This window comes from Zerene cesonia, chromosome Z (genome assembly GCF_012273895.1).
Source record: "Zerene cesonia ecotype Mississippi chromosome Z, Zerene_cesonia_1.1, whole genome shotgun sequence".
NCBI classification, from domain to species: Eukaryota; Metazoa; Arthropoda; class Insecta; order Lepidoptera; family Pieridae; genus Zerene; species Zerene cesonia.
The window spans coordinates 690,827-710,239 of record NC_052122.1 but is presented as its reverse complement, the minus strand read 5'-3'; the positions used below and the strand labels follow the sequence as shown (position 1 = coordinate 710,239).

General features: G+C 34.5%; 1 protein-coding gene across 7 annotated transcripts in view; it reads right to left on the bottom strand.

Annotated features, from left to right (window-relative positions):
* Nucleotides 1-19,413, bottom strand: part of LOC119835536 (potassium voltage-gated channel protein Shaker) — a 272,460-nt gene that overhangs the window by 17,227 nt on the left and 235,820 nt on the right. The gene's annotated exons all lie outside the window — the stretch shown is intronic.

Sequence of the window (19,413 nt, the reverse complement as noted above, 5' to 3'; positions counted from 1 at the left end):
GAGCTGTTATGAAGATGGAAAGCAAAATAAACTGATCGTCGAGTTTCAGATTATTCTAGACTTCAGACTGTTCTCTGTTTGATGCGACACTGTTGACATTGTATAGTTTTGTATTGACATTCATTCACAATATATTAATCAAGAACGGTTCTTAGTATTTCAATGTTTTTATTTATTTTATGACTGTGTATATTAAAAATGTTGTGTGTGTAATATGCAATTCCGCTAACTTCGATCAATATTTGAATGTAAATAGTTGCCGTTGCAAAATGAGATAGAATGTTTTTGTTAATATATTGAAATAATTGATATATTTCATCTTTATATAGTAAATATATATTCATATAGTTAGTAAACATATAATCCTATTTAATAAGCACCACATAAATAAAATATAATGTATGTATATCATTGTATTAAACTTTACATTGCTTGTAAATATTCGAAAACCGTCACGTGTTATTTATATGTTTGACATTTTCATTGTTGTTCAATTGACGAGATTAACTGGCATCCCTTTAGTCATAAATATGAATATGATTACTTTTTTTTAACCATGGATCTTTATAAACACTGTTATTTATTACAGAACGGAATTACAGCTGCAAACTGAGTAATATGAAATTCCAGTTTTTGTCACATCGCAACACTGACAAACTATTTTCAACATGGTTTCAGAGGCCTAGTTATTTTTACTACTTTCGTCTATTAATAGCACGAAATATGATGAATGTTGCGACATTGAAATGTAATAATAATATTAAAACGTTCATTTCAGCGGTAAAGGACGAATATAGTGTTACAGCTCTCAAGTGGGGTTTGAATAAGTGAAATTCTTTTATAACTCGTGCCTTTTGTTCGCGCAACGGGGAAGTTGCACACGAGTTCCCCACTGATTCCCAACTTTGTTAAAAGTTAATACTTTTATCCGGAATTTTAAAATAAAACGAGAGATTATCTAAAAATAATTTCTTTGCGTTTACTAGGCTTGGAGTTTAGAGATTATATTTCGATGCATACACCCATGTGAACATTTAGAACGATATATTATCGCTTTAGTTGAGATTCATTGATTGCAATGAAGGTAATTTCGATACTGGCTATCAACAGAATTTAAACAGATATTTTTAACAAAAAGGTGCCCAAAACACGTAAATATTTAATTTGAAGCACTAATTTCCAATTTGTTTTGCGCTATTAAGGAGGTTTCATTATTTGTTAAACAGTATATTAACGACTAAGACTGAACGCTAACGTTAAGTGTTACTAGTACACAGAAATTAGTAGGTACAAGAAAGAGAACGGAAGGACATACAAATTGATTAGATTATAATGAGAAATTATGATTTACTTGGCCTGTTTGAGAAAATGTGTTCAAAATCTTTTTAACCAACTTTTTAACTCTTTTAATAAGGAGGTTATAAATTCAATGTGTATGTATATATGTTGTGAGAATTGCAATTTGATGTATTTAAAACATAGGTGCCAAATTTCATAAGTGCATGTATGTTTGTTTGTCCACGCATAACTCAAAAACTATTAATAGGATTGACATGAGATCTTATTAGTTATGTTGCACTATACTGCAACTTAGAAATCTCTGTAAGTATGTGTAAGTTCATTGGTTCAGTAGCATTTACATTGAAATCAGCGTCGCAATGGCTTCCACGCCTTCAGCCGCTTCAAACGACAGAATCATTGAAGTCGGCGCATCTTTGCGAATTATATTGTAAATATAAATAAATCGAGTATAACATGAATACTAAATATGTAATAAAACGCAAAAAGCAAAACACTAAACAACATGGACAATTGCTTGTGCAGATTCCATAACGAATATATTGTACTCAAAATCACATGATTAATATACTTATTAATATTTTATACTTAAAACACACCCACATAATTTATTTGCACAGAAGAAAAACAAACATTACATAATATTTTTCCCATAGTGACCGAACCTTGGCACATTACGATAATATGGGGTCTTATACAGATCAGACCATGTTATTTGGCGTCCCCTGTGCAATCATTTAACAGCAGTTCGAGGACTGTGAATAGATTATGTTATAAGCTTTAAGGAATTCAAATAAGATATGATTCAATTCGTATATCCATATATACCGTTCTCAGGTTCTGTTTAGAAAAATAAAAATATGTTCTAGACTAGGAATATTCATATCTATACTAATACTAGCTGCACCCGGAAAACGCTGTTCTGCCTTACTCTTATCATATAGGGGTATGAAAAATAGATGTTGGCAGATTCTCATAGATACCGGATAAGCACAAAAAATTTCATCAAAATCGGTCAAGCCGTTTCGGAGGTGTATGGCAACGAAAACTGAGACATGAATTTTATATATTAGACAATAAAGAGGAAAAGTTTTTTTGTTTGTTTGTACCCTAAAGGCACCGAAACTACTCGTCCTATTTTGAATTTTCTTTCACCAAAAGAAACCTACATTATTCCCGAGTGCTGTGGGATAATTATTACCCTGGAAATGTACCACGGGCGAAGTCGGGGCGAACAGCTAATTTATTACAAATATTAATATGTATGATGTATTTCTACACTTTGGAATATATTCAACGCAAGCTTTAGTGGTAAATGTTTCTATTCCTTCAAACTTATAAAGAAGTCAATCAAACATAAATTACATTTACTCTTAAATCATAAAAGGATTTCTATTTATCTTTTGATATTCATTCTATATCTCAAATAGGAGTGAGATCTCGTTACAAAAGTGTCCGAGCGCCAATTCTATATACTATATAGAAACTTCATATGACATGTCTAGGTCACACTGAGGTAAATTTATAATATACTTAGGTGTTGGGTGACATGACGTCTTCTGTTTCAAAGTCAAGTTCAGGGCCTACATCCGTTAATTGGACAGCTAAGTGACAATTCTCCGGTCTAAACTTGGCGACTACCCACTAATCATTCAAATAAGCTTTATCTTATTGAAGATTTGCTTTCCATTGTTCTGAAGATTTTAAAAGTTTTGAAAGATACGCTGAATATTAAAGAAGTTATATAAGTCAGTGGATATCTTATACCTTTAAACGAGCAATTCTTGTATATATATATATATATATATAATTGGAATCTCGGAATCGGCTTCAACGATTTTCATGAAATTTAGTATATAGGGGGTTTCGGGGGCGATGAATCGATAGCTAGGAATTTTTTTTAGAATATGTCATATTCGTGTTTTTTTTCCTGAAATCTATTGGTGAATAAAATACTATTTTGCTTCGTAGATAGCTGGACAACTAAAATAACACATAGGCACTTTTTATACCGATATTCCTACGGGATACGGACTTACGCGGTTTCAACCGCGGGTCACAGCTAGTATTTCATTATAGTTAAATGAACATCCCATCCCTGTATATGAAATCGTAATAATAATAATGAAGTAGTCATTATATACTGATCTTTAAAGTTGTGTAATCTTTAAATAATGAAATACGTAAATCATAAATCTTGAAGTCAATTTGCTTACACCCAATACAACACTTAAGATTTGTTAAATCAGATTTAAGATCTGATTCTGGCAAGAAGGCAAATAATTTTGAGGACTTTCAGCGTGCCAAGTAGGTCAAATCAGGTATACTTATATTCCTCCGATATTGGGCGGATGAAGAGGGCGGAAGCGTCCTCTTTTCTTTGCGAGGCTTTCTTGTTGACCTTTACGCGATTTGCAGAGTAATCCCACCTATTTATGAATATTTAAAAATACGTTGCGTTCTATTTAAAGATTTTCATTACTTTGTCACAATGCTTATGCATTATTGGTATGGGATTAGTTTGTTGCTGCTTTACAACTCTTGGTTTTTATTATTCTATATAATATTGGGGTTTGAGGTAAGTAATATTACAGATAATGAAGTTTTTGTAATGAAAGACGAAGCGATATACGGTTAATAGTATTGCACGGTAAGATATATTGTAAACAAGATTATTAAAAATCAAATATTTGACCTTAAGTCACTATGTAAAACCTACTTAGTACTACTAAAATATATATTAACGACGTTTTTAATTTATGGTGCTAATAAATAAGATGAGTAATACCTTTTTTATTTATTTATAGCTGTTTTCGAACTCCATCCTTGTAACGTTTGACATGTTATAATGTCTAACGTCACATGTATAACAGGTACCGTTACAAAAAGATTCAATTTATTTTAAGTATTATAACTATTTCTTTATAATTAAATAAAGTATTAGTGTCTGACACAAAATTCTTACATACTCTAATTTTTAGTATTAAATAATTAAAATACTTATAAATCTTTGGAAAACATTAAAGAATACAAAAAGCTATGATGTCCCTACGTTCTAAATTCGCCTCACGATCAAATTGTTTCCATTCTTTATAAATCCAAATACTGTAAACAGAAGTACATTTATATAAGTTTGGTCTTTCACGTACTACACGGAATCCAACTACGCGATTGTATAATTTGACATTCCAATTACGATTGTTTCTAACGGTTAGAAACAACAGACTCAAGTTGACAAATTAGAATCTAACCTGTCCAGTCGGTTTGTGACCAATTGCCAACTGAAGCATCCTCATATCCACTAGCATTCCATCCATGCGGCCTGTAAACGCTACCATAATATAATTATTGTCTGTGTACCCACTTCAACAACATCGAAATATCCGGTATCATTTGTACATGTGAAATAACAAATCGCTATGTCAGAACATGTACAGGAAAACAACACGTCTTTAAATCAATAGATACATGTCACCCATAAATTGTGTAGCTTCAGTGAGCGGTCAATCGGTTAATCTATTATCCAATGTAACAATCAATTAATTATTTTGCTAATGGCACTGTCAGCTCCACGAGCTACTCGTTAGCATGATTACATATTGTTACGTTTATTAAATAATCACCTGTAACGTTAGCATAATAAACGGGAGTCAATTTATCGGCCTATTGCAGGTCGGTTACGGGATCAAATGATGAATTCTGATGTTGCTTTACTAGCGTAGTGCTTCTATCAAATCCTCTGGGACAATTGTAAACATGAGAGGTTGTTTTGTGGACTTATAAAAACATAGAAAAAAAGAAATGCTAAAAACAAAGGATAAATATTGTTTATATAAATATAAAATTATCCGGGTTCGCTGCAAAAACACAGAATATATGAAAGGTTGCGTTCCATCTTTTTCGTTATCCTCGTCGAGATGTTGCGAAATATGAATGAAATTAAGGAAATACGAGAGTGGAAATGTAATTTCAATGCTTCACTACATTGGTATTCTAAAATAGGTACCGAATGAATTTTTCAACAATTTTACATAGATTTATTTTAACATATTAACATAGATATATTTTTGAAGTTAACAAGACTTCAAATTTTATTTTGCTTTCCAGTGGTAGTATTTCCACGAAGTCTCGTAGACTATCAAATAGTCTTAAATGTGATACGATTGGACGTAGATTCGTAGAAAAATTTTATAATAAATTACGAGGTGAAATTCTATACAGCTGGTTTGTTTACACTTTTCCATATAAACGAAACAGTAGTGAAAATACATCCATTTCTAAGCCTTCTCTGCTATAATACAATTTTGTGCCTACTACTTTTTATTTAGCCAACGCTACGACTATTCGCTCACTGAGAAAGCTTTATCTATTCCAACACGAGACTACTAATGAACGTAAACCCACTTGAGTAGCGTGAAGATTGAAGCGCCATATTTCAAACAAAGACAAAGCAATGGTCGGTTGTAAATAATCAGTGAAACAGTGCGAAACGGGCCAATTAAACATGATTTAAAGCAAGTACACACGGTCGAGTGGCAGCAATCAACACATGTACTTACCATTTACGAACAGGTGGCCGAATGGGGAAGCTTTTATTGATAGATGATTTGAACGATGGATTTCATTTATTTACTCATCAGATTATGCGGGTGTTTGCGTGAAATCGCAATGTCAAATTGAATATTTGCTCTTTTGGATGTTTGCTCCTGACACGTCATGGTGATTAACAGGAGCGTATGGATTTATATCGCCTCAAGTACGTATTGCGTAAGAGGTTTTATTTATGGACACTACTGCAGCTTAATAACATACTAAGGTATTAAAAATATACAATAATTTTAAATCATCGGTGTTTCATATTCAGAAATTGGATGTGGAGGATGACGATATTGTTCCTTTGAAACAATTTAAGTATTTAGATAATATTGTTGTATCAATACTGATATCATTTAATCGAGAAATTTCTCCGTTGGTTAATTGTTGAATATAAAATAGTTATGCCATCATTAAATATTAAGATTATATTTTAAACTAACGGTCGCCCAGGCCTCGCCCGTGGTACATATATAGCATTCCTCAATAAATGGGCTATCTAACACTGAAATAATTTTTCAAATCGGACCAGTTGTTCCTGAGATTAGTGCGTTCAAACAAACTCTTCAGCTTTATAATATTAGTATAGATTAAGATAATATTTGAGTGAATTTTAATAAAATTTACGCTTTAAAACGACCTATATTTGTTTCGTTCGAGTCATTCATTAGAACGGGAACGCTTCAGTCGCTAAACTTTTTACTGAGTACACGTGGGATACAGTGAAAACCTGAAATATGCTGGAAAAATGGTTTTGTTGTGAATATGCATTCATTTCTACGGAGCGTTTTCCTGTGATATGTGAATAACGGATAAAAATCGAGGATCAATTTCTATAAGCTCTTACACCCAGGTATGCAGTTAAAGCTTGGCTATTGCAAAAATGGATATTGCTTTGCAATATTTATTTTGATCTATTGTATATACCAACTAGCGGTCGGTAAATTTCAGATATATGCACGTTCAAACTAACAAACTAACTCTTCACTTTCATATTGTTAAAGTATACATGTTTACCGATTTATATAACACTAACTTTCTCATCTACGTATTAATTTTTGATATGCTTTCAGATTTCAAACCGAATAAAACAGTGAACGTATTTGTTAAAGAGACATACTAACTGGTGGTAAATACAAACAGGAGACTAAAACACAAACTACAGATGCACCATAAAGGGAGTGATTAACATTGTTTGTATAATTGAATCCCGGAGCTGCAACGGTTGTCTATTTACATGTGTACAATGCAGGACACAAGAACAAAATGTAAGCAAGTCGCTTGCAGATTTACCTTGTTTATCGTTCAATGAGCGAGATTACAATAGAATACAATACTAGCTCCCTGACTAGCTTCACCTACGTCAAAGACAAAGATGGACAGTTCGGGAGTTTTTGCATAATTTACCCGTAGGATTCTCGGCTCTCAAACTACCTTCACCAATTTCATCCAAATCAGTTGAAAAGTTTTGGCGAAGGAGAGACAGATAAATAGGACAGCGTTACTTTCGCCTTTCGTACTTTTTTATATGTCAAGAAACAGATATTTTTTCACAATAAGCCAGTCAGATGATCCACATTAATTTAAGGGAATGAATATTGTAAATGGAATATACTTAAATGTCGAATATGAGAGAAGCTTTCTGTGGTATTGTTATGTTTTCATAATATTGTCGTTTTCCTTGTTGCCAATACAATGGAAATGAAAGATATAAGGATTATTGTCACGTGATAGCGTGCTTGTGGGGGACGTTAATACCTTAGTATGTTTATGAGCACCGTAGGTTAAAATATTATTATTTTGTATTGTATTCATCATTTTGATGATGATACTAGCTGTTGCCCGCAGCTTCGTGGTATTGTCTAAATCAATTTACATGGTACAAAATTTGCATCCCCTTTTTTACCACTTGTGGGAAGAAACAACGTTATAGTAGCTACCTGCAAGCCAAATTTCAGCCCGATCGGTTCACTAACTTGGGAGGTGCGTTGATAGTTCCGTCAGTTTGTGTTTGATACATGATTCCATAAATTGGTTCATCACATCCAATGTCCATTTGACTTTCAACATTCTAAAGGCTCTACGACCGTGATATTAATATGCTACATCATACACTATCTGAATAGCGAGACGCGCTCCAACGAATTTTAATACGCGTTAACTCCACTGACTCAATTAAAGCGATGCTAGTGTCATTGATACTGGCTTGTTATCCGTGGCTTCTGCTTTATTTATGAATATTTTTTGTTAAAAGGCTTCTGTAATTATTCAGTGTTTCAAAAACAAAATCGACTGCATCTCTCAGTAGTGTTATCACGATACAATGTCGCATATATGTGTGAGTTTTGATTTATTGAAACTTATTGTCATGAAAAATCTGAAAAAATTAAATATGAAGAATGTATTTGCGAGATAAGCTAGGGCTATCTTAATCATATTTAAGTATTTTTAGTATGATCGAAATTTTATAAAGTATTTATAATCTTTGATATTTTTTCACGTATACTTCTTTAAATACCGCGCATCGCCAAGCGGGCAGCTAGTATGATCCATAGAGAGATATAATTCGAGACGTTATACGCTAAATGCATCGAATGCAGTTGATTAGTGCAATGGCGCATCTAATCTCTAATCAATACATTTTGAAGTTCATTGTCGGTTTATTTGGTACAGCGCTTTGAAAGCATCTACATTTTAGTTTGTACTATGAATAATGTATTTAATGTAACTACATGTTTCATATCATAATATAAAGTGTAGTGCGTATTCCTAGGAAATATGGATGTTTAATTAATTATGTATCTATTCTGCATCCTTGGCCGTCCCACGTTATGAGATTTTAAAGTAAATTGGTTAAAAATAATAGAGCCTTCTAATTTTAACGCTATTTACCAAATAAACTGTTGCAGCAAGGAACTATATTCAGGATTGTATTTCTTGAATCATCCTTTTGATTTTGATTTGGTGCAATGTTCACCTGAATTGTTTATAATGCTATCTTAATTTTTTTATCCTTTCTATTTCCAACTGCTATATTATAAACGCGGAAGTACTTTTATTTGTTCTTTCTTCACCTTGCAATGCAATTTTTTTGTATGATTTTCGAGTCTATAGATGAGGAGAGAGGTTAATGAGAAAATACTAGGGTACTTTTTACGGCGGTGACACTTCCCATTCCAATGGGAACCAAGCCAATCCGCTGGAAACACCTATATAATAGGATAAAGTTATCTAGCTAGTTAGCTGAAGCACTTATATGTATATGGAAGTATAATCGAGTACGAACCAAACTCAGACCATCTACTGAAGTTAGATTACTGCGTAATATCACGTTGGTTGGTGATAAAGAGATAATATTGACTTACGATACCTAACTATACCCGCACCATCGCGTTTTTAAACTTATAAGAACACATTTATAAGTAATTATTAAACGTCCTTATTTCGGTTAACAGTTTTTACACATTTGTTTCTGTTCCTAATATTAATTACTATATCTTTGTACGGTCGATCATCCTGTTAGAACGACTGTATATTGGCGAAAAAGGCTCTAATAGCGAAGAAAAACATGTAATTCATGTACAAGAATGTATAAATCATTTATTAGTAGCACAAGATTTCACATAAAACGATATAAAGCGACGTCACATATAATTATAATTCAATTAAGATTAACGGATGCGTCAATAAAATTCGATCTTACATAAGCTATTAAATGCGGAAATCTGTAGTAAACGGCACAATTTTATTTCAATCATTAATCATGCGCCACGCCGACTATATTACAGCTGTAAAAAATTCGCAACGATAATTTCTAATTATTTATCGTGATTACAGTTTCTAGATGTTTCGGTGGATTCCGAATATATTTTTAAGTGAAATGAAAAATGGCAAACATGATGTTTAAATAATGAGAGAGTTATACGTATTTAGAATGTTTTTATTGCATTTGGGGGATTTAAATTTCATCAACTATTGTAGCATAAAAGTTTGCTGCAGATGATGTTGAGTTATATCCGATTTACGAGTGTAATAATGAACGAATAATAGGCCCTGGCGTTCAGAATTTCTTTAAAATACATTAAAATTCTCTAAAAGCGCGCCAAACAGTAATAATTTAGGCTCGAGCCTCGTATTAATTTAACTACTAATTATACGAACATAGACTTATATAAATTTGTCAGTTTTTTTTTAGAAGGAGTAACTATTTAAGCCATCAACCTCTTGATATCTACATTAATAGTATAAAGATAAAAGGATATGTTCTTGTTTGAACGCGTTCATCTCAAAAACTACTGGGGTTCAAAAATTCTTTCACTGTTCTGTATGACCGTGATCCCTGAGCGGCACCCAATTCGATTCGTTGATTTCGGCATTAAAAATTAAGTATAATATTTATATTCATACTCACATCAACAGGAAAGATATATTGAATGCCGCAAGTATTTTGAATGAATTTAAAATTTAAACTTGAACTTCGAACACTAGGTGACACGGCAGTTCCGTTGCGTTCGTAATATCCGAAACGAACTTACGGATATATGTATTTGTTATATACCATCACGCACCATCGGCCTTAATGACTCAGCTTGCATTACGATACCAACCGTCTTTCTCAGCGTAAAATTGTTTTCTTAACGTAAGGAAAAATACGTTAACAAATCAACTATAAATCACTTGAACATACAAACATACTAATAATGAGTAATAATAAATGTGAATATCAAGATGCTTCTTGCAAAATGGATGTAAAATATTCCGCAGTGAAATATTCCAAACTAAGGTTCCTATATTATTACTTTGAAGGATGGATATTTGAAAGCCTTTGTTTTAACCCGACTAAACTAGAATAGACTAGCTCAGGTCTAATTAAATGATGACGGAAATAACTATTTTCTACATTTGCATTGTTAACTAAAGCAATATCATTAACAAGGCAGCTGTTTTCATGCTGTTAAATTAATTTATACGACCTAAATTGATTGGTATTATGTTCGATTAATAACAAGGCATTTAAATCAATCACAAATAATAAACACTAGCCGCTTGTCTCGACATGGCTCCGAGATAAAAAAAAATAGCCCGCGGTACTCGGTAATTGTCTAATATACGTTAGTTACAAACCATGAAACGATTTAAAATTGTAACGCAAACTTTGCATTTTTTTGTTCGTGTAAACTTTAGTTGTTTATAAATTAAGTGCTTATAAATAGTTTAAATACCACCGATTCGGCGTCGCTTCTACCGAGACGAATCGGCAAGGAACTCTATAGTTGTTCTTTCAATAATTTGCTGTCAATATTATAACTTGTGCATTTCATGCTTTATCATCGAGATATAATTTAATGCAATACGTTTTTTATTCGATGTAGTATGTTTTAGGAGTGAGTAATCGCATCAGCTGCTTACATGCTCTAACTTTATGACATTACATCTAAGAAAATACAGTACTTAGGTGGTGTTTAATGTACGCAAGGTATTTTGTATTGGTCAATAAAATAAATCGTCCGCGACCACGTGGTTATGAACGTTTCATGTTCGCATGCCTGTTACATTTGCGCGTCGTAAATGTGGCTTCAATGAAATAGTGAGTGCACAAAATTATGTCTACTTCTAAAATTATTTATCGATCTTGTATTTTTTAAACGACTTAAGAAAAGTAGGAGATTTTGAACATGTTTTTATTATTCTAAGGCTGTTGCCTCCCGGGTTTTTTGGCTTAATAAAATAATAAATTTTGAACATTATTTTATTATTCGAAGGCTGTTGCCTTCCGGGTGGTTCCCTTTAAATTTGGTCTACATCTTACAATATGGAGGAATATAATTTCTTGTTAAAAATAAATATTCTGCTTCTTTAATGTAACTACACGATCTTCTTTTCATCAACATGAATCGTAATTTAAATATTGGTATTTAATTGTATTCTACGATTGTGTTCGTAACTTTGTTTTGTAGTTTTTTAATTTTCAAGTTATCCAAATACAGTGAAACAACATTATCCGTTCAGCTATTCACGAGCTTTAGATGGTGTAAGTAACACGGCTTTCTAGTATACAAACAGATGTATAAAATAAATTAATAATTCTTCTACAAGTTTTGCTCCAAATTCGAATCATACGGAACATTCGAAGCTACGTACAAAATAACTATTTGTTGTATATGGACAATGCAGCGGAATGACAGCGGAAGTGAAACTTACATCTTTTATGCTGTCAAAACCAGTCGGTAAAAAAATTCAGTAGATAGTTATTGAAATATTGTAATTTAATGTATTTTTCTTCTAAATATGCAAATAAAACAGCCAAAGTGGAAGACCATGTCAATTTATAGGTTTCCCGACATTCCTTAAAAGTAATGTAGTCGGGAAACCAAAAAAACGAAATAAAAAAGAAAAATCGTGGATAAATCTTATTATAAAATTATGACACTTTAATAAACTTTTTCACTTCACTGCGATAAATATTCAAAATAAAGCTTACCGTCCTTTAAATGTATAAATTGCACGTCATCACCGCTATGGCCTAGTGGTTAGCTTAGATTAGTAATGATGCAAACAGTTTTAATATATTCAGTGCAAGGACCTCCAGAAGTGTTCTTTAATAAATCTCCTAAAACAATAACTATTTTCATTCATAACCCATCTTCATTTTCCTATTAATAGACAAGGACGGCGTGTACAAAATTGTGTATGACACAGTCAATCTGACCTTATTATAAATCTATTTGGGGGTGTGCATGTCAGGGCTAAGCGTAGCATGAAAACACATGAAGCGTGCTTTAGCATATAAGAGGAGGAAGTAAAACATGCATTGTTTATTCTGTGGATACGTGGCTGTTAAATTTTGTTTTATTTAAACTAGCATTCCGCGCACTGTGTATTCAAAAGTAAAAAATACATAGTCCCGGCGTTCTCCCCGCATAGTTTTCGTTGCCGTACGATTTACAAGGTCTACTATCCCATGTCCTTAATCGGATTACAAACTCTTTGCACTAAAATTTATTCAATTCAATTCAAGGCAGTCAGATACAGTTACTATCGCATTTATAATAAGCATGGAGTTGATGAAAATTTTAATGTCTTAATTGATCATGTTATTATTATATATGCTATTTAGTGTTTAGTACCAAACGAAGCAGTATTGTAATTATTATTTATTGATAATTTGGATTTGTTTACAAGCGGACCATTTCATTAACAGGGAATCCTAGTGTGGGAGCAAGGGTTCTTAATTTACATATATGTAACAAAGTGTTTTGATAAATAAATTATTGTTAATTATTATTTTATTCTCCATAATACTCGGGTACCTCCAGAAGGAAAGCACCCGGTCTTTTGGAAGGCTTACGTGGGGACACAGATCCAACACGCAGAGGGCCTTTAGAGAATTTAATGTGTTGTGGGACACCAGCCGCAGCCTGCCCATGACTGCACTATAGAGATACAGCCCTGGGTAGTCCGCGGCCGATGTAGGACTATTGCAAAAAAAAAATGGAACGGAACAAAACTGGGCTATGGAAAGGGGGTGTTCGATGGATTGGTAGATTGGGTCTATGGGAAACTATGGGCGTCTGCCTTTTCAACTTCGAAAAATTGAAAATGAGTGGCAGACGGTGACTTGCCAGTTCGGTCGATGGGCTCCCAAAAAAGTTACCTAAAATGGCAACAAGGGGGCAACACCAGCTGACTGGCTAGGGGTGTAGAGAGGTGCGGCACCGGTTTCACCATCGCGGGCCCGCAGGCCCGGATTGGGTTTCCCCGCTATTACGCCATTAGACACTTCCACCCCCGAGCGTATAGCTCTTGCATCTCCACTCTGGACGGCCAATTAAGGCAAGCCAGAGGTGGGGGATCCTGAACCTCGTCATTGTTCACTCCGAACTGCCACCGAGACAGTCCGGAGGTGAGGACAGGGACCTCCCCCGGGAGAACTAAGGACCGCGGGGGCGCTACTCCCCGTCACCTCGCCACAAGGTGCCCTGCGGGCTTTTATTATTATTATTTAGGCGGCAGTATAGTCGCAACACAGTTTCTCTATGCAAGCGAGTTACGTTACAAAACATAACAATTTTTTGCATATCAAGTAACCGAGCTCGAGGTTTATTTGATGGAAAAGATCTCCAAGCAAAGGATAGAGGCCTCTAAAGTGTGTATGGGCGGTGGCATGCACACTTTAGGGGCCTCTACAAATGCGATACTCGCTTTTCAGAGTGGAGGAATATGAAATGCATTGACAACGGGATTGAAGGAATGGCTCTCTAATTTATATGCATATAGTATACATACATATAAACATACAGAAAAAAACAATTGATCGTTTTAAATATATCGAAGTATTATATTATATACCACATGTAACGTATAATGTTTATTTGCAAATAGCAACTGCATTCCACTCATATTTATTTTTTATATATTTATGTCAAATAATCTTTATCTATAACCGCTATTCTTACATTTATATCTCGCACGATTTCTGGCAACTAGTTCCTAACTAAGGTCAGGATAAACACCAAATAATCACCAATTAGTGTTATATAAAACAGTTACATAACTTCACCAAGGTACAGCTAAAGACTGTGAAATAAACTTTGTAAATCACCGACCAATTAAAGCGCGTTTTATCAGAGCTTAATGAATTTCGGTCCGATTAATTAAGGCATCGTGTGAAAGAGCGGTTGCAGCTATTGCGGTTTACATTTAATGTTTTAAATTTGGTCCAACGATTGGATAAACGATTTTATATCTGAGTTCTTAAATGAGATGGGAAATTGCATATATTTGTGGTCTTGTAGTCTGTATATTTCTTTATAATGAGAATGGCTAAGGGACCTTGATTGGACTTGGTGTTATTTAATACGATTCATATATTTAACTAGCTTTTCGCCAGCGGTATCGCTCGCGTAGTCGAAGGAAAAGATAGACGCCTGAAACTATCCTATGTTCTTTATCGAGTGCCAAACTATCTCTGTACCAATTTCCAACCAAATCGGTCCAGCCGTTCTTTTGTTATAGGTAAATAGTGTAACTAAAACGACTCTTTTATATAATACTATCATGTATACATTGTATAAAAATTTAGTTCAAGATTATTATTGAAATATCATTAAATCGGTCGATCATTGATACATCATTCAAACATTTTCATTATTACGTCATTTATTGCTAAATCAATAGTCGTATGGACTCGGAAGGGTAAGGAAAAGGATACGAGTCTCCGGCTCCCTCACTCACCGAACGACTCACAATGGTATTCTCCTATTTCACGCCGATTTTCTGTAGGGCTGTGGTACCTCGCCGGAATCGTCCACGACTCGAACACTCAAAATTTATATTATATTTTTTTTTGTCCAAATAGATTCATACCAAGAATCTCTTTATTTATTCTTTATGTGTACATATATATGTTGTAGAAGTTAAACACACATTAGCCACAAATTGGCAACAAATATCGGACGCACAGCTTCACGACAAATACATTTTGTTAAATTATAAAGAACTAGCTGCACCCCGCGGTTTCACCCGCGTAAGTCCGTATCCCATAGGAATATCGGGATAAAAAATAGATGTTGGCCGATTCTCAGACCTACCCAATATGCTTACCAAATTTCAGAGGAATCGGTCAAGCCGTTTCGGAGGAGTATGGCAACGAAAACTGTGACACGAGAATTTTATATATATAGATTTGAATAGATCGAAAGAATATTTGAACATCGAGATTGTGTTTAAACAACAAAGTCTACAGTATAGATCCTAACCTAGGATGTCAAAATAGCCACATAAGTGGTGACGTCACACGTGCGTTGCCCACAGCCCAGCGCTGTCGTGGCATGCTGCGACGATAGACTGTCAGCCGTAACGTAACGTCTACGCGGGGACGGATTTATCGCTCCGTCATGTCGCCTAAGTGGGTAATATTAAACAGAATCGTTGACATTTATTCGCCTGCGAGACGATCTCTTGATGGATCACACTCCGGAGACTCCAGTTACATCATAGCCTGATTGATTCGCCGCTATGTTTAGATTGACGCGAAGCAGACGCGATTTGTTTATTTCGTGACAATTTAAATGTTGTGTGATCACCCTTAAGAGTAAGCCGAGTGTTTACTAGTGTAGCGAATGCACGCGCAGAAACATAAATGTAATTTACGAGGAAAGCAGCGGTTCCCGACGCGGTATTTCTTTCTGCGCGGCTGTTGCTCCGCGGTTGGCAATGTACTGAGCTAAAAATACATTTTATTGTGTATTCACCAAGGGCGCGAGGTGCGTTGCAGTCGCTCGAGTAACGCTTTTATGAAAACATTTTATAATTAATACGCTGACGGGAACGCTGTTAATGTGACCGCGAATGTTTCCTGATTTTAAACTTTTTTATAAGTTGTTATTGACGTGTGCGTTTACTACGTGGCGTTTTGTGAGCGACCTCCCGCAGTTTGTCTAGAAATAATGTATTTTGTTACTAATGAGTTTATTATGCTTTCTGGGACGGACCGTTTGGTAAATTTTTGTATTTCAGATTCCGTTAAATTCAGTCAATTGGAGCAAGGAGGAGAAATGTGACTTGAAGACAAATTTCCATGAAATTCCTACATAATTATGCCCGTCGCTGTTTTTTTATAATTTACCTATAATTTTATACAATCTTAATTTGAAACCGTGAATTGACACTAGAAAACAGAATTAAATTTTAATATTGCGTTTCATTTAGCGGTCGATGGCATGTTGTATTTTATTGTACAGATCTTTATAACACAATAAATGCCTGTTTGTTATGTTCGTGTAATAAATTTTATTTATGGCCAACCTGAGGTTGTTTCAGATTCTGAATCAAATCTTCCTAGCGTAGTTACGATACCGGCGTGACCCATTAGGGGATCTACAGCGCTGCAAAACATATAATTGGTTGTAATAGTGGCTCTGGCCATGACAGCGCAGTCATCGAGAAATGTACCAACATCCACCGGGATCACTGAAAGCAAGTTCAACTATTTATAAAGCGATATTTTAAGCCATCTAAATTCAGTCTTTTAATCTCGGCTCCTCAAGTATGAGGCATCGGAATAACTGACACGAATTTCGTTTGCTGAATTGAGTTCAGAGATGTTTTTAAGTGCGTAGTGTGTTTTGAACGGCTTGTCACAAATAATGTGCAAACCTACGCTCAAGTACACGAATGATAATATTTATTTGATGTTCAATGATTATATAACGATATGCTCCATTTATCACCGCGAGAGTCGCGAAACAAAAACTAACTGTGTAGAAATGCAAATAGACTTTTAAGAGAACTAAATGACGAATGGCATAAATGCATCTCGAAGTTATGAAGTCGAGGACTTTTCAAGTAATAATTTTCGTTGAAAAGACAAAACCGGCGAGAGTTTTGCGCAAGTTCGCGCAGCTCGTCTCAAACTTTTGTAAATCGAGTACTGAATTGAGAGATTTCACGAAAATGAAGTTATGTCTATAATTTTGAACTCGAAAGCCAGTCGTGTTCCTTTGTCAATCCAACGGTTCGAGAAATATGTCTGGTGGCAAGACAAGTTCGCGTCGTCTATTTAAGGTAGCAACAAAGGCTTTTGGAGTACAATTCCGTTCGGTTAACTTCCTGTTTATGAAGATAGAAATTCTAAATAATATTCTAGTATCATTGTTACGATAGATGAATTTGACTTAGCTATCGTTGTCAAATGTCTGTCATGGAAAATTAACTCATTTCCTTGGATGAGATAAGATTTATTATAAAATCAATTTAAATAAATCTATTTAAATAATTAATTTATCTATTATTTTGCTATTGGACCAGAAAAGCGGCATACATATTATATCGTTGAATATGCTCCTATACTAAATATAATAAGAAAAAAACGGAAGAGTTACTTTGTTTTGCGCTTCTCACTGGATCTTCTGGACCGATCAAAAATTCTTTTACCGTTGGATAAGTACGTAATCCCTCAGTGTGTGAAGTCCCGTGTCCCCTAGTGGGGTATGGGGCAGATGATGTACATCTGTTTCACTGATCGATTTTCTTTACGGACAAGTAGGTGATCAGCCTTCTGTGTCCTGCCAGACCGAGACATTTTTTTTTTTTTGTGCGTCCCCACCGGGAATTGAACCCAGGACCCTTCGGTTCTACGCTCACGCGTTAACCACTGTACCAAGGAGGCGGTCAATCCCTCAGTACCATAGGCTATATTTGTACCACGGGCGAAGCCGGTGGACCGCTGGTCAGTCTTGAAATTTAACTGCCAAAATTTTCATGTATAAGATAACTAAAGGAGCCTGATTTTGATTTATGGTAGAGACTGACAACAAAAAAAAATTCTGTCTTGCAGGACACAGAAGGCTTGTCCATAAATAAAATCGATCATAAATGTATAGTGCATATGCCCCATTTTCCTTGCCCTCAATTCAATTCATGATTTCCTTGAAGGAAATCATGAAAAAAATTCAAGAGTATCAGTGGAAACGACTTGATTTCCTCCTTAGGGAGCCTCAACCGAATTTTATCTCTCACCCTTTACAGCAAGTTATTCGATCTTCAATCAATCCCATCAACCTTATAAGATCTTGATGCTCTATTGAAAGGTTCATCAAAGGGTTAAGAGTATCAACAGGTATGTGATATCGACAGCTATTGTAGTGGACACTTTTCTGTGAGCGTGCTCCGAACTTCTTCACACGAAGTACCTATAGATTTTTATCTTTGATCTGAACGTGATACTAACCACAGGGTTAATATGGGTTTTTTTTAATTATTAAATGAGAACAGGAAGATATTAAGTATTTTGTATAGTATTTGAGTTAAAGCATGCTACTATATTGTGCACAATCTATGAGTTTTAAATTTAGATTATTATATTGAATCGGTTATTCCACGATGTAAGTTACAGTCGATAAGTGAACTGCTCCACTATGTCAATATTATATTGTTTCTTATCAGTTCACGGGAGCGGCTGGTGACTTGGACCTTAGGTTCGTTTGAAACTTATTTCAGGCACCAGTATCTCGCAACACTATATATTAATTTTTTTTTTTTACAAGTATAGTACTAAATTAATGTGACTTTGTTGTGTTAGAATAAATAAATTTAGGTCTTATTATTAAGTTATTATTAAAGTTTAAAAATCCGATAAAAACGTAGTAAAAGCTACTTGAAATAACGTATAACATCATAGCAAAATAACGTTATTTATATAAAACATTGCTGCATACCAGTGACAACGAAAACCAAGAAAATTTCCAACAAAGCCAGATAGTTAATATTAAAAAAGACAGATTGTCTATTATTTTCAAAGAAACGAGCGCTTTTAATTAAGAATTAATTTTTAAAACCGCTCCCAGGTACGTTGGCAACCGCGAGCGGTTTAATAAATAATAATAGACACAACAAACGCTTCATAAAAATGTTAAATGGGATAACATATTAATCAGTGGAATTTTCATATTTTTATCAATTTTCCCCGGCCGCGGCGCTGGCTGTTGACACGTTTGCTCACTTTGTACACAACTGACCCAC